Source organism: Cucurbita pepo, chromosome LG17 (genome assembly GCF_002806865.2).
Source record: "Cucurbita pepo subsp. pepo cultivar mu-cu-16 chromosome LG17, ASM280686v2, whole genome shotgun sequence".
NCBI classification, from domain to species: Eukaryota; Viridiplantae; Streptophyta; class Magnoliopsida; order Cucurbitales; family Cucurbitaceae; genus Cucurbita; species Cucurbita pepo.
In genome coordinates, this window is record NC_036654.1 from 4,241,872 (window position 1) to 4,254,806 (window position 12,935).

The 12,935-nt window shown below is 43.6% G+C and overlaps 1 non-coding gene across 1 annotated transcript; it reads right to left on the minus strand.

Annotated features, from left to right (window-relative positions):
- Positions 1-10,737: 10,737 nt before the first annotated feature.
- On the minus strand, positions 10,738-10,809 carry TRNAT-UGU. Its single transcript has one exon. It is a non-coding gene; the product is annotated as a tRNA-Thr (tRNA).
- Between the last annotated feature and the right edge of the window lie 2,126 nt (positions 10,810-12,935).

Here is a 12,935-nt window from a genome sequence, read left to right on the forward strand (position 1 = left end):
GTGCATTTGTGTCGTGTCGTTAGTCACGGTCCGTAGTAAAATATTGGGCTGTGACGAATTTGGTATCAGAGCAGTCAGGTTATAGGTCCTGTAGACATTCAGGATAGAGAGTCATGTCCTCTGTGACTTCGCTCGTCAATCACATGCCGCTCACGACCAGACGTTCTCACGCGACGGAAACATAGAGACAAAGGTTAAGTTAGTATTTATAGAGTATACCATGACCGACTATGGCATTATATCGCACATTACCTAGGAGATGTGCTATGAATGAATTGTGACCATAGTTCCTTTTTCAATTGTGGTAGATAATGGCACCAAAGAGACGCGAACCGTATGTAGGGCCAGGACCCAGAAGGGGAAGAAGAGAGGAAGTCTAGGACACCTCGGTTCCAACACCTGAAGAGGAACAACCTGAATTTCAGGAGGAAGTTGGGGATATGCCCCAAACTAGCGAGGGGACAGTACCACAGCCATCAAGATCAAAAAGACGCCGAATGAAGGCCAAGGCCCGAAGGCTGCTTGATACACCCCCTACTACTCCCTTCTCCGAGGAGGCCCCATCGGATCCAACCCCGTGTACAGCAATCCCGCTAAACCAGCCATTAGCCATGCCCTCAGCTGAGATGTTTCAGACATTCATGATGTCGTCAATGGAAAATCAGGCTCTGACGAACCAGATGATTCAAACCATGATGTCTAATCAGTCAACTGGGCAAGGGGGCAAGGATTCAGGGACTACGACTGTGGAGTTCCGCTACTTAAGAGATTTCCAGAGGCATAAACCGCCTTCCTTTGACGAAGGCAAGGTGGATCCCATTGCCGCTGAGAACTGGCTAGAGGCCATAGAAACGGCCTTCCATTTTATGAACTGCCCACCAAAGTATGAAGTCCATTGTGGGACATATATGCTGAAAGGAGAAGCGCACTTCTGGTGTAAAGGTGCTCAGAAAACCATTGTACCACAAGGAGAGTTTATTACATGGTGTCAGTTTAAAGATGCATATCTCCACAAATACTACCCAATCACTGCCAGAGTGAAAATGCAGGCAGCGTTCCTCGCATTGAAACAGAGAGACAGATCAGTGAAGGATTATGACTTGGAGTTCAATAGGCTGGCAAGGTTTTCTCCAGCCTATGTTAATTCTGAGGAGTTGAAGGGCGAACCATTTATCGCTGGCCTGAGGGAAGAACTAACGGGGAATGTGGCGTCCCAGTCATTCTTTGTCTATACGAAAGCCCTTCAAGTGGCGATCCTGCTCGACTCACCCCGTACCGACAAGCTACAGTTGGGAATAGCACAATCATCCCACACTGCAGCTCAGGGAAAGGGAACATACCCTAGCCACCCCAGAACTGGCAGACCACCCCGTGGCCGCACTGATAGGCGAAGGAGAGCCCCGGTATGGAACATGACCTTGTGTCCTAATTGTCGGCATCCTCACACGGGGGAATGCAGAGCAAGAACAGGCGCCTGCTACAGATGCGGTCGGGTAGGGCACTTTGCAGTAGATTGCCCTCAGAGAAATGATCAGCGTGTCAACCTGCTTGCAGTACAGCATCAGAGGGGCCAAGCTGGCCAACATCAGCAGGGGCGAGCTATAGCCCATGCAACACCAGCCAGGCAAGCTGACCTTCCTGACGCAGTTGTCACAGGTACACTACCCGTATTTGGTCATCTTGCATTAGTGTTGTTTGATTCGGGTTCGACACATTCATTCGTATCTAAAGAGTTTGTAGACCTAGCACATCTACAGAAAGAACTTTTAGAGATTACCCTATCAGTGTCTACCCCTGCTCACGAGCTGTTGCTAGCTACCCATAGGGTTAAGGGAGGTGGAGTAGCAATATCAGGGCGTGTCATCGAAGCTACATTGATAGTGTTAAGCATGCAAGACTTCGATGTCATCTTGGGTATGGATTGGTTAGGTGAGAATTGCGTTTTGATAGATTGTGAGACTCGAATAGTGACTCTCAGGATCCCGTCAGAGGACAACTTTCCCTACAAGGGAGCCACTTCCAAAGGTGTCCCAAGCGTCATAACCTTGCTAAGGGCTAAGAAGTTGATTCGTAGTGGCGCAAGTGCATTTCTAGCCAGAGTGACCTTAGATAATAGTAACAAACAAAAAACCTCATCGGTACACATCGTCAGGGAGTTCGTAGATGTCTTTCCGGAGGATCTGCAAGGTTTTCCCCCAGCTAGGGAAGTTGATTTTGGGAGCGATTTAGAACCAGGAACAGTGTCGATCTCCAAGGCACCTTATAGGATGGCACCTGTAGAACTCAGGGAATTGAAGGAACAGTTACAGGAGTTGTTGGATAAGGGTTTCATCCGACCCAGTGTATCACCCTTGGGAGCCCCTGTTCTGTTTGTCAAGAAGAAGGACGGGTCCATGTGGTTGTGTATTGATTACAGGGAATTAAACAAGGTCACTATAAAGAATAAGTACCCTCTCCCGAGAATTGACGACCTGTTTGATCAGCTACAGGGAGCAACAGTTTTCTCCAAAATTGACCTAAGGTCGGGGTATCATCAGTTGAGGGTCAAAGAAGGGGATATACCCAAGACAGCCTTCAGAAGTCGTTATGGGCATTACGAGTTTCTCGTTATGTCCTTTGGCCTTACCAATGCACCAGCCGTTTTCATGGAACTGATGAACAGGGTGTTTAAGTAATTCTTAGACATCTTTGTCATAGTGTTCATCGACGACATTCTGGTATACTCTAAGTCAGAGGTAGATCATGAAATACACCTCAGAAAAGTCTTGACAATAGAGAGCCCAGTAGTTGTATGCCAAGTTCTCTAAGTGTGAGTTTTGGTTGTCTGAAATTACATTTCTGGGTCACGTGGTGTCAAGCAAGGGGATTACAGTGGACCCAGCTAAGATAGAAGCAGTGATGAGGTGGCCACAGCCGACCACAGTCATAGAGATGACGAGTTTTCTTGGGCTAGCTGGTTATTACAGAAGGTTTGTTCAGGATTTCTTCAAAATTTTCTCAGCGCTGACAAAGCTAACGAAGAAGGGAAATCTCTTTGCTTGGACTCCAGCCTGCGAACAGAGTTTCCCGGAACTCAAGAAGAGGTTGGTAACTGCACCAGTCCTTACAGTTCTAGACGGGTCAGGTAATCTCGTGGTGTATAGTGATGCACAGGGAAAGGCTTGGGGTGTGTGCTCATGCAGAAAGGTAAGGTGATAGCGTATGCTTCTCGACAATTGAATGAATATGAACGAAACTACCCCAAACATGATCTCGAGTTAGTAGCGGTAGTATTTGCTCTAAAAACGTGGCGGCACTACCTGTATGGGGAAAAAGTACAAGTCTTCACTGATCATAAGAGCCTCAAGTACTTATTCACGCAGAAGGAGCTCAATATGAGACAAAGGCGATGGTTGGAACTGGTAAAGAATTATGACATAGAGATCTTGTACCATCAAGGCAAAGCCAACGTGGTAGCTGATGCATTGAGCAGGAAGGCTGTGCATACTTCTGCGATGATCACCACACAGAAAAAACTACAAGATGAGATGAAGAGGGCTGGGATAGATGTGGTGGTTAAAGGTGGTAATGTTCAGATGGCATAGTTAAACGATACAGCCCACCCTACGAAAGAAAGTTATCGACGCTCAGAGGTCTGATGAACACCTCAGTAAAGTGTGGAGTCAGACTGAGACAGAGAGGTTAGTAGGGTATTCTATCTCCTCAGACGGGAGTCTATTATGGCAAAACTGCCTGTGCGTTCCCCGAGACGAGGGAATCTTAAAAGATATTATGACCGAAGCCCATGATACATCTTATGTGTTCCACCCTGGAAGTACGAAGATGTATCAGGATTTGAAAAGGTTTTACTGGTGGTTCGGAATGAAGAGGGACATAGTGGATTTCGTAAGCCGCTGCTTGACCTGCCAGCAAGTGAAGGCCCCGAGACAGCGCCCAGCAGGATTGCTACAGCCCCTGAACGTTCCTCAGTGGAAATGGGAAGCGGTCTGTATGGATTTCGTCTCAGGTTTGCCAAAGACAAAGCAGGGTTTCAACGTCATCTGGGTAATTATAGACAGACTAAATAAGACGGCCCACTTTATTCCAGGAAAGTCCACATATCGAGTGGATCGGTGGGCTCAGTTATATATCAAGGAGATAGTACGCCTGCACGAGGTACCAGTGTCTATAGTATCAGACCGGGACACCAGGTTCACCACTCAGTTCTGGAGGAGTCTTCAGAAGGCACTAGGAACTCAGTTGAGGTTCAGTACAGCGTTCCACCCTCAAACGGACGGACAAGCCGAAAGGCTGAACTAGGTTTTAGAGGGCATGTTGCGAGCCTGCCCCATAGATTTCTATAGGTGCTGGGACGAACATTTGCCTTTAATGGAGTTTGCCTACAACAATAGTTATCAAGCAACCATTCAGATGGCCCCCTTTGAGGCACTGTATGGGCGTAGGTGTCGAACACCAGTGTTTTGGGAAGAGTTAGGCACGCAGCAACTACTGGGACCAGAGTTGGTCCAGGTCACCAGCGCAGCGGTGCATAAAATCAAGCAGAGGATACTCACCGCATAGAGTCGACAGAAAAGCTATGCAGATGTGCGTAGAAGGGACCTCGAATTTGAGGTGGGTGACCACATGTTCCGGAAGGTGGCCCCTATGAGGGGGGTGTTGAGGTTTGGAAAGAAAGGGAAATTGAGCCCAAGGTTCATAGGCCCCTTCGAGATTCTAGACAGAGTTGGGGCTGTGGCTTATAGAATTGCCCTACCACCGAACCTTGCCGCCGTGCACAATATGTTCCACGTATCCATGCTGCTAAAGTATACTCCCGACTCTACTCATGTAATCGAGCATGGGAGGCTTCCTCTTCGAGAAGATCTGTCTTACGAGGAGAAGCCTAGCAGGATTTTAGCTCGAGACACTAGGCGGTTGCGTAACAAAGATATTCCCTTGGTAAAGGTCGCATGGGGTAACCGCCGTGAGGAAGAGGCAACCTGGGAACGAGAAGAGGACGTGAGGNATTTTCCACTACGTGAATCGATCTTAAAATGCTGAAATCTTCACCTAGGAAGAACTCACGCACGGTCTGTGAAGAAGTTTGGCCGAGACCTTAACCCAAAGGCGGAGATCCGAGAGTCGTCTGAGAACGGTGAGCAAACTTCCGACGTTCTTAAATCATCCGATAGTCAAGAAAAAATTACAGAAAAAAGTACTAGGACGTAGCATGTAACACGATCTAGAACTTTGCCGAAGGAATCATATCGATCCGATCTACGGATCGAAAGATATGAAAATCGGAAAAAACAGACTGGGTTTCGGTTTTCAGAGGACAGAGAAGAAAGAAGAAAGAGAAAGAAAGAAAGAAAAAAAAAAACGGCCGGCGAGCGGCGGAGGGCGGCGACAGGCGCCGAACACGCGTTGACCATCGGCTAGAGCAACGCAGCTCCAGTGATGCGTCGACACGTGTCGCCTGCAAGCCTGGCCGAACCGCAACGCGAGCCGAGCCGACTGGACTGAGTCGGGCCGGCCGACCGTGACTACGCAGAAGCGAGTGTGCGTGGCAGGCGCGCGTGCAGCCTGTGACTGGCGACTTCCCGCGCGCGTGGAACGGCCAATTTTGCCTGGTTGTTTTCTGTTTGCCCGATTTTTGTCTCGGTTCAAGTTCTAATACTGTTTTTACGTGAATAGGGACCTAATTTAAAGAAATCAGTATTTTTAGACACCTCACGGGCAAAGAAACGCTAGCAAAAAGGGCACGAGTCAACCAGGTAAGTCACTACCCGGTATTTAGGAAGAAATACTTGTAGGATTCGCTCGGATTGCATACATGCTAGTAGTTCTGCTTCAGATTAGCTCTCCATGTAAACTATTAGTCAGATTAACTATTGTGTTTGTATTGGGTAAATTACATGAGTGTTGCTGTATGCTTTAAGCTTCCGCTGTATGCATGCATGCGTTAATGTTGCTGTATGCTTTAAGCTTCCGTTGTATGCATGCATGCGTTAATTTATGGTAGAATTGTGTATGCCGGGTTTCGGGTGCTTGATGGATGAATTCGCCCCACTGAGCGCGAACTTCGTGCTCTGGGTGCTTGATGGAGGTCATCGCCCTATTGAGCCGGTATGCCTAGTTTGCATGAATTACATACTATGATGTTAGAAGAAGATTGCATGCACCCTCTGTTAATTGCTAGGGCCCATTTCTATGATAAGATTAGGGAATTTCTGTTAGGAGCGATATGCCGCTCTAGTTAGACTTAATTTTTTCCTAGAAACTTAGCGGTTTACCACGGCAAGAAGGTACCCCGGAGTGTTCATAGATTGCTAGCGTGTGAACGGTATCTATAGCTTCGTGGGAGGACCAAGGGGTCCATGATCAGTCGTTACTGCTCTTAGCCATTTCGCATGAGAAATGTGTCCCCACGTCGTACAACCCAGTAGCTGCATGGGAACGGGTTGGGTCGCGCCCCCCCATAGGGGGACTAAATGGGCGTAGGGGTACTCAGCACACCCCTAGGCTAGGTACCATGTAGTCCCAGATCACCTCATAGAGAGATACCGACCATATTAGCTTGGCATAAAGAACCTCTAGGCGTTTAATGAAACAACGAAGAACCAGTGAAACCCAAGGGCCAAGCCCCAAGGGACCAAGATTAGGACCAAATGTCCTAGAACCGAAATAGGAAACCGTGGCAACCTGTTAAATTAAGATGCGAAGAGAGCCTACAAGTAGGTGGCTTACTGAGTATAATTTTTATACTCATCCTTGCTATGTTTTCCTTTTTTCTTTTCAGGAGCGCGAGGCGTCGGTCAAGAGTGGGCGTGATCAGACGGAAAGTGTCACAGAGGAATGGGTTGTCCCGGGGTGTCAGTCCAGTCTTAGTCTTTATTTTTATATTTGCATTCTTTTGAAATTTATTTTCCAAACGGTCTTGTGTTCTGTGTTTGTCGTTCGAAAAACTTTATTGGAATTTGATGATTTTCTTTATTTCATATTTAAATCTCTTTGTGCATTTGTGTCGTGTCGTTAGTCAGGTCCGTAGTAAAATATTGGGCTGTGAAAAATGAAGTAGGGGAACACAAGTTTTTGAGCCTTGACTTAGTGCAAACAACTAATGAGGCTATCCAAAAAATAAGGACTAGAATGCGTATGGCCTAAAGTAGGCAAAATAGTTGTGCTAATGTGAGACGAAAGGATTTGGAGTTTGAGGTGAGAGACAAAGTATTCCTTAAGGTGGCCTCCATGAAGGGCGTTCTTAGATTTGGGAGCAAAGAAAAGTTTAGCCAATGCTTCACTGGACCATTTGAGATCTTGGAGCGAGTGGGTCAAGTAGCTTACCGATTGGCCCTACCACCTGTGCTTTCAGGAGTCCACAATATGTTCCATGTATCGATGTTGCGACTATACATAGTAGATCCATCACATGTGATAGATTTAAAACCCTTACGATTAGATAAGAGTTTCAACTATGAGTAAGAACCAGTGCAAATTGTGGCAAAAGAAGTGAAGATCTTGCGTAGTCGAGAGATCGTTTTTTTCAAGGTATTATGGCGGAATCACCAGCTAGAAGAAGCCACTTGCGAACGGGAAGAGGAAATGATGATCAACTACCCTGAGCTCTTCCAAGTGGACGGGAGGTAGTGTAGGCCTTGTGCATGTAAGTGAAGCTTTCGAGGACGAAAGTTCCTCCCTGTAGGTATTGTAAGACCCAAGTTCTGGCCCAAGGCCTAATTCAAAATAATAATAACAATAATAAAATTAATAAACCCTAGGGTTAAGCTATTAAGCGAAATCCTTGGCGAGCGGCCAATCTCATTTTTTTTTTTGCAAGATTCCCAAGGCAAGTCAGCCACTCACAAACCTTAAGACGCCACCCTTCCTTTTCTCTTTATCATCTTCTTCCTCAAGCCACCGCCACCCAACGTTCCCGCCGACTACTACCCACATCACCCCTTCGCACATCAGACAACTGTCGCCCATTACTCACATTGGCGCCGTGAGTGAACGCCACCGCCATCGTAGGAACTGACATTTAGAGGAGTAAACGCAACTAAGATACTACACGGTTTCTTCTCGGGATAGTTAGGATGGGAATCAACCCCTGTGTTGGAAGAAGGCTTAGTTTGAGTGGGAGTGGGAAAGCAACTCTCTAGGTAAGAGACTTTCCTATTGAAATTAAATGTTTTGCTTTTTTCAAAAAGGGTCAAATATAGTTGTCGTTGTATGGTTTTTGTCATTGTAGGGTTGTGTGATGTGTGCTTCGATGTACGTTGACCATGCAAATAAACATTGTGAGACCTATTGTATGCATGGCAATATTTGATGATTGATAAACATTGTGAGTTGTATGGCATAATGTACGTTTGTCCATGAAATCAAATATTTTGGGACCTAATGCATGCATGTTGTGTTTGATGGTGATGGTTAAGGGTTTGTGGTAATAGTTACACCCTGTGTATTTCGGGTAACTAGTCACTAATAGTCACTCTTCAAGTGATTACAGAAAATGGTTATCAAGGCTAGGGTTACACACTGTGTTTCAGGTAACCAGCCACTGACCATTTTAAGGAGTAAAGGAGGATGTCAATTTTCATGTGGTAATAATTACACGTTGTGTGTTTCATGTAATTAACCACTAAGGTCCCTCGATTTTGTTTGATCGTCATGTGATTTTAACCCCAATAGGGGAGTTCCTTAAGTATTTTAATACTCCCTCTATTTTTAAAACGATTTTCAGGCGATGCGGTGGCACGGAGGTGACGAGTAGGGTGGAGAAGTCGGTCATGGGGTGACTCAAGGATTTTATGTTTTTATTGAAATTTCTTTTTATTGATAGACGTTTCCGCACTTTTGTTTGTTGATTTAAACTATAGTTGTGGACACCTAGTTTATGGGAACTAGGTAGTCATATTAGATTATGGTTTGATTTTAATTTCTTAGGTTGTTTGAACATTTTTTTGGTTGCATGTCTTTATCCTTTTTAGAGGGGTACCCTGCACATGATTTTAATAAATGACCATTTTTGCATATTTTTCATTTGTTTCAAAACTATAAAATTATTTTTCTTTGTAACGGCTCTGAGTCGGGTCATTATAGTAGGGGTATGTTGATGAGAGAATGTGGAGTGGTTAAACCTAATCGATTCTCGCATGAATGCATGAGGCTACCCAATGTCACGGTCATGCTTGTTCAAGGCGTGTTGTCTATGTCCGCATGTTGGATGTCCTGGTCATGCTTATCCAAGACGTGTTGTCTATAGCTGCACGTCTGTTCCAAACTCCCTTTACATACTTTCATCTTAGATAGGCCTTTACCATTTTATGTCATGTCTACACCCGTCATAGTTAAAATGACTCCAAAAAGTACTCTAAAGAGATACGACTAGTTGTCAATTCTTTTATGCTATTTAAGCTGTGATATTTCTTTCTTTGCTTAAAGCCATATAACGTTGCTTTCTTCAATTTTTCAAATCATTTTCAAATGTATTTCCTCACTCACATTATCTAAAACATTTCTCGTAAACGTGACTCGAGGCTCCATCATACGCCGACATTGTCTCAAAGTCCAAAATTCTCACTGCTGACTTGTTCGCTGGATTAGAACAAGTGCTGCATAATGGTTGTCACGTTGCCACAAGTGTGGATTGTGATACCCAACTAACACCTTCAATTAGGCTCTCTTGGCTGACACTATTGAGTTCATCTCCAGTTCTTATTCAGACACCACCCCGGAACCTTCATCATGGACAAGCGTCGACAACTGACTTCTATACTGTCTTACTCGAAATATCATACGCCGCCGTTGTCCCAAAGTCCAAAATTCTCACGGCTGACTTATTCGCTGGATTAGAACAAGTGCCGCATAATGGTTGTCACATTGCCACAAGAGTGGATTGTTATACCCAATTAACACCTTCAATTAGGCTCTCTTGGCTTCACGGGTGACACTATTGAGTTCATCTCCAGTTCTTATTCAGACACCACCCCAAAACCTTCATCATGGATGCGTCGACAGCTGACTTCTGTACCGTCTTACTCGAAATCTTTGATAGAATTAATGGGGAAATCTTCCATTTTCTTGTGAGAATACATGTTTTTGGTTTGCCATGGTATGATATTGTCCACTTTGAGCAGCTTTTGTGAATACGTACTCCTTCTCTTAATAAAAATAATGATATACCTGCCCCCACTACAAACCTTCAATTTACGAGATGACGCTCTACCACTAAGCTATAAAAGGCTTCAATTTGAGCAGCTTTTGTGAATACGTACTCCTTCTCTTAATAAAAATAATGATATACCTGCCCCCACTACAAACCTTCAATTTACGAGATGACGCTCTACCACTAAGCTATAAAAGGCTTGCCCCCACTACAAACCTTCAATTTACGAGATGACGCTCTACCACTAAGCTATAAAAGGCTTCAATTCAATAATTTATGATATACTTACACGAGCTTCTACACTGGTAGAGGTCTCGGGCCATAATCATTCTGTAGGAGAGATAGGCTTCAATTCAATAATTTATGATATACTTACACGAGCTTCTACACTAGTACGATATTATTCAGTTTCAATATAAAGGTCTCGGGCCATAATCATTCTGTAGGAGAGATGGTCGAGTGGTTGAAAGCGTAGCATTGGAATTGCTATGTAGGCTTTTGTTTACCGAGCTATAAGTATATTATTGTCCACTTTAAACATAAGCTCTTATGGCTTTGCTTTTGGCCTCCCAACCACTTCAAAATGTTTTTGCCCCCACGCAGGATTGAACTACGGACCTTTAGTTTACAAGACTAACGCTCTACCACTGAGCTATAAGGGCTCTACAATGATATGATATTGTCCACTTTAAACATAAGCTCTTATGGCTTTGCTTTTGGTATCCCCAAAATGCCTCATACTAATGGAGATGTATTCCTTACTACTTCGAGCATAAAGGCCTAGATCGACGCTCTACCACTGTGATATAAAGGCTTCTATAATGGTATGCACCTTTAGTTTACAAGAATAACGCTCTACCATTGAGCTATAAGGGCTTCTACAATGGTATACTTAAGAGAACAACTCATCTATGTTCTCAACTCCCTATTTGGTCAAGTCCCTAAAATGGTAGGCATATTGAATCGGTTAAAATAGTATTTTCATGATATTATGTTCTCACAGGAGTTCATAACACAGTCAGGATTAAGAATAAAATTTATGATATTATCCACTATGAACATAAGCTCTCATGACCTTGCTTTCAGTTTCCCAGAAAGCCTTGTACCAATAAAGATGTATTACTTATTTATAAACCCATGATCAACCACTTAATAACTACTAACCTTTAGTTTACAAGACTAACACTCTACCATTGAGCTATAGGGCTTCTACAATAGTATAAAATTGTCCACTTTAAGCATAAGATCTCATGACTTTTCTTTTAGTCTCCCTAGAACGCCTAATACCAATGGAGATGTATTTCTTACTCATAAATCCATGATCAACTCCGTAGAATGCTTGCAATATCAGAAGTCAGGGACACTTGTAGCTTGATGTTTACTTATGAGTTAAGTTTATTAAGAATTAATAAAACCTAATAGTTAAGTAATTTAAGGAATCTTATCCATTCTCGTGTATAGTTTCTAAGATAGGAGTTTATCTATTTTCTAAGATAGAATATTATCTATTCTCCTATTTAATTTTTCTTAAGATGGATTATCTTATCTGTAACTACTTGAAGTCGTCTATAAATAAACCCTAGCCATCATGGAGTTTTCCATCGGTGTTTCCATGTATATTTCTCCTTACATCTTTTCTCTTATGTTCTTTATGTTCATCATGTTCTTTATTGAGATCGAATGTGTGAGTGTGCGATCTAAAAAATGGTATTAAAGCTAGAAAAGATTCACCATGATCTATGAAGATGAAAAATTCAAAGATCGAGATCGAAAAGTTTGATGGATCAGCAGGTTGAACCAGTTTCTAGAAGACCTTGTCTGGGAAGAGATGGTCACCTATGTAGAGTTGTAATGGTGGGAATTCCTCAAGGATCGTTAAATTCTAGGTTGATCTAGTTGACGCTATTTAGAAACACAGTGGAAACTCAAGGATCGGTAGGCCTTTGGTTGACCTAGTTGATGCTGTCAAGAAAAGTAGTAAAAACTCAAGAATTGGTAGGGTAGGGTTGATCTAGTTGATTGTCTAGAAATGCAGTAGAAGCTCAAAGATGGGTAGGCTTTAGTGTTGAAGTTGACGTTGTCTAGAAACGCAGTGGAAACTCAAGGATCAGGAGGCTCTAAGGTTAATCCAATTGATGTTGTCCAACATAATGGAAGCTTAAAGATTGATAAGCTCTAGGGTTGATCCAGTTGATGTTGTCTAGAAACATAATGGAAGCTCAAAGATTCATAGGCTCTAAGGTTTACCTAATTATTGCTGTCCAGAAACATGTCATTCAACATTGTCAAGGAGAAGGCAGTATTGGATCTATTAAAGACAATGTCAAATATGTATGAAAAGCTGTCGACAGCCAATGAAATGAACTCGAAGGTTAATTGAAAATTCCATAAGTGTGTCACGAGTGCTACATTGGGCAGGGCAATTGTGAGTCAAAATTAGAATAACATTGGGGTTGAAGCCAAACTCGTTGAGTGGGAGGAGTTCTACCCATCAATGAAACAAAAATACAGGAGAGAGGCAAGCGATGCTCATGGAAGTGCTTCAAGCAGAGTGGAACACGAGAGAGGCAAGTGAATCCATAGAAGTGCTCCAAGAAATTAGCACACATGTATTCCTTGAGCCATCGCCTCGTGCTTAAGGTGGAAAATTTCATAAGACTTAGAGATGCGGCCATGACGATCGAATATTGTTGTTAACGTGTGAGACTTAGAGAATATGTGTTATGTCAAGATGACCACATTTAGGCATGCTCCCCCTAGCTCACGTGAGGTTGTGCAAATCCTAGTT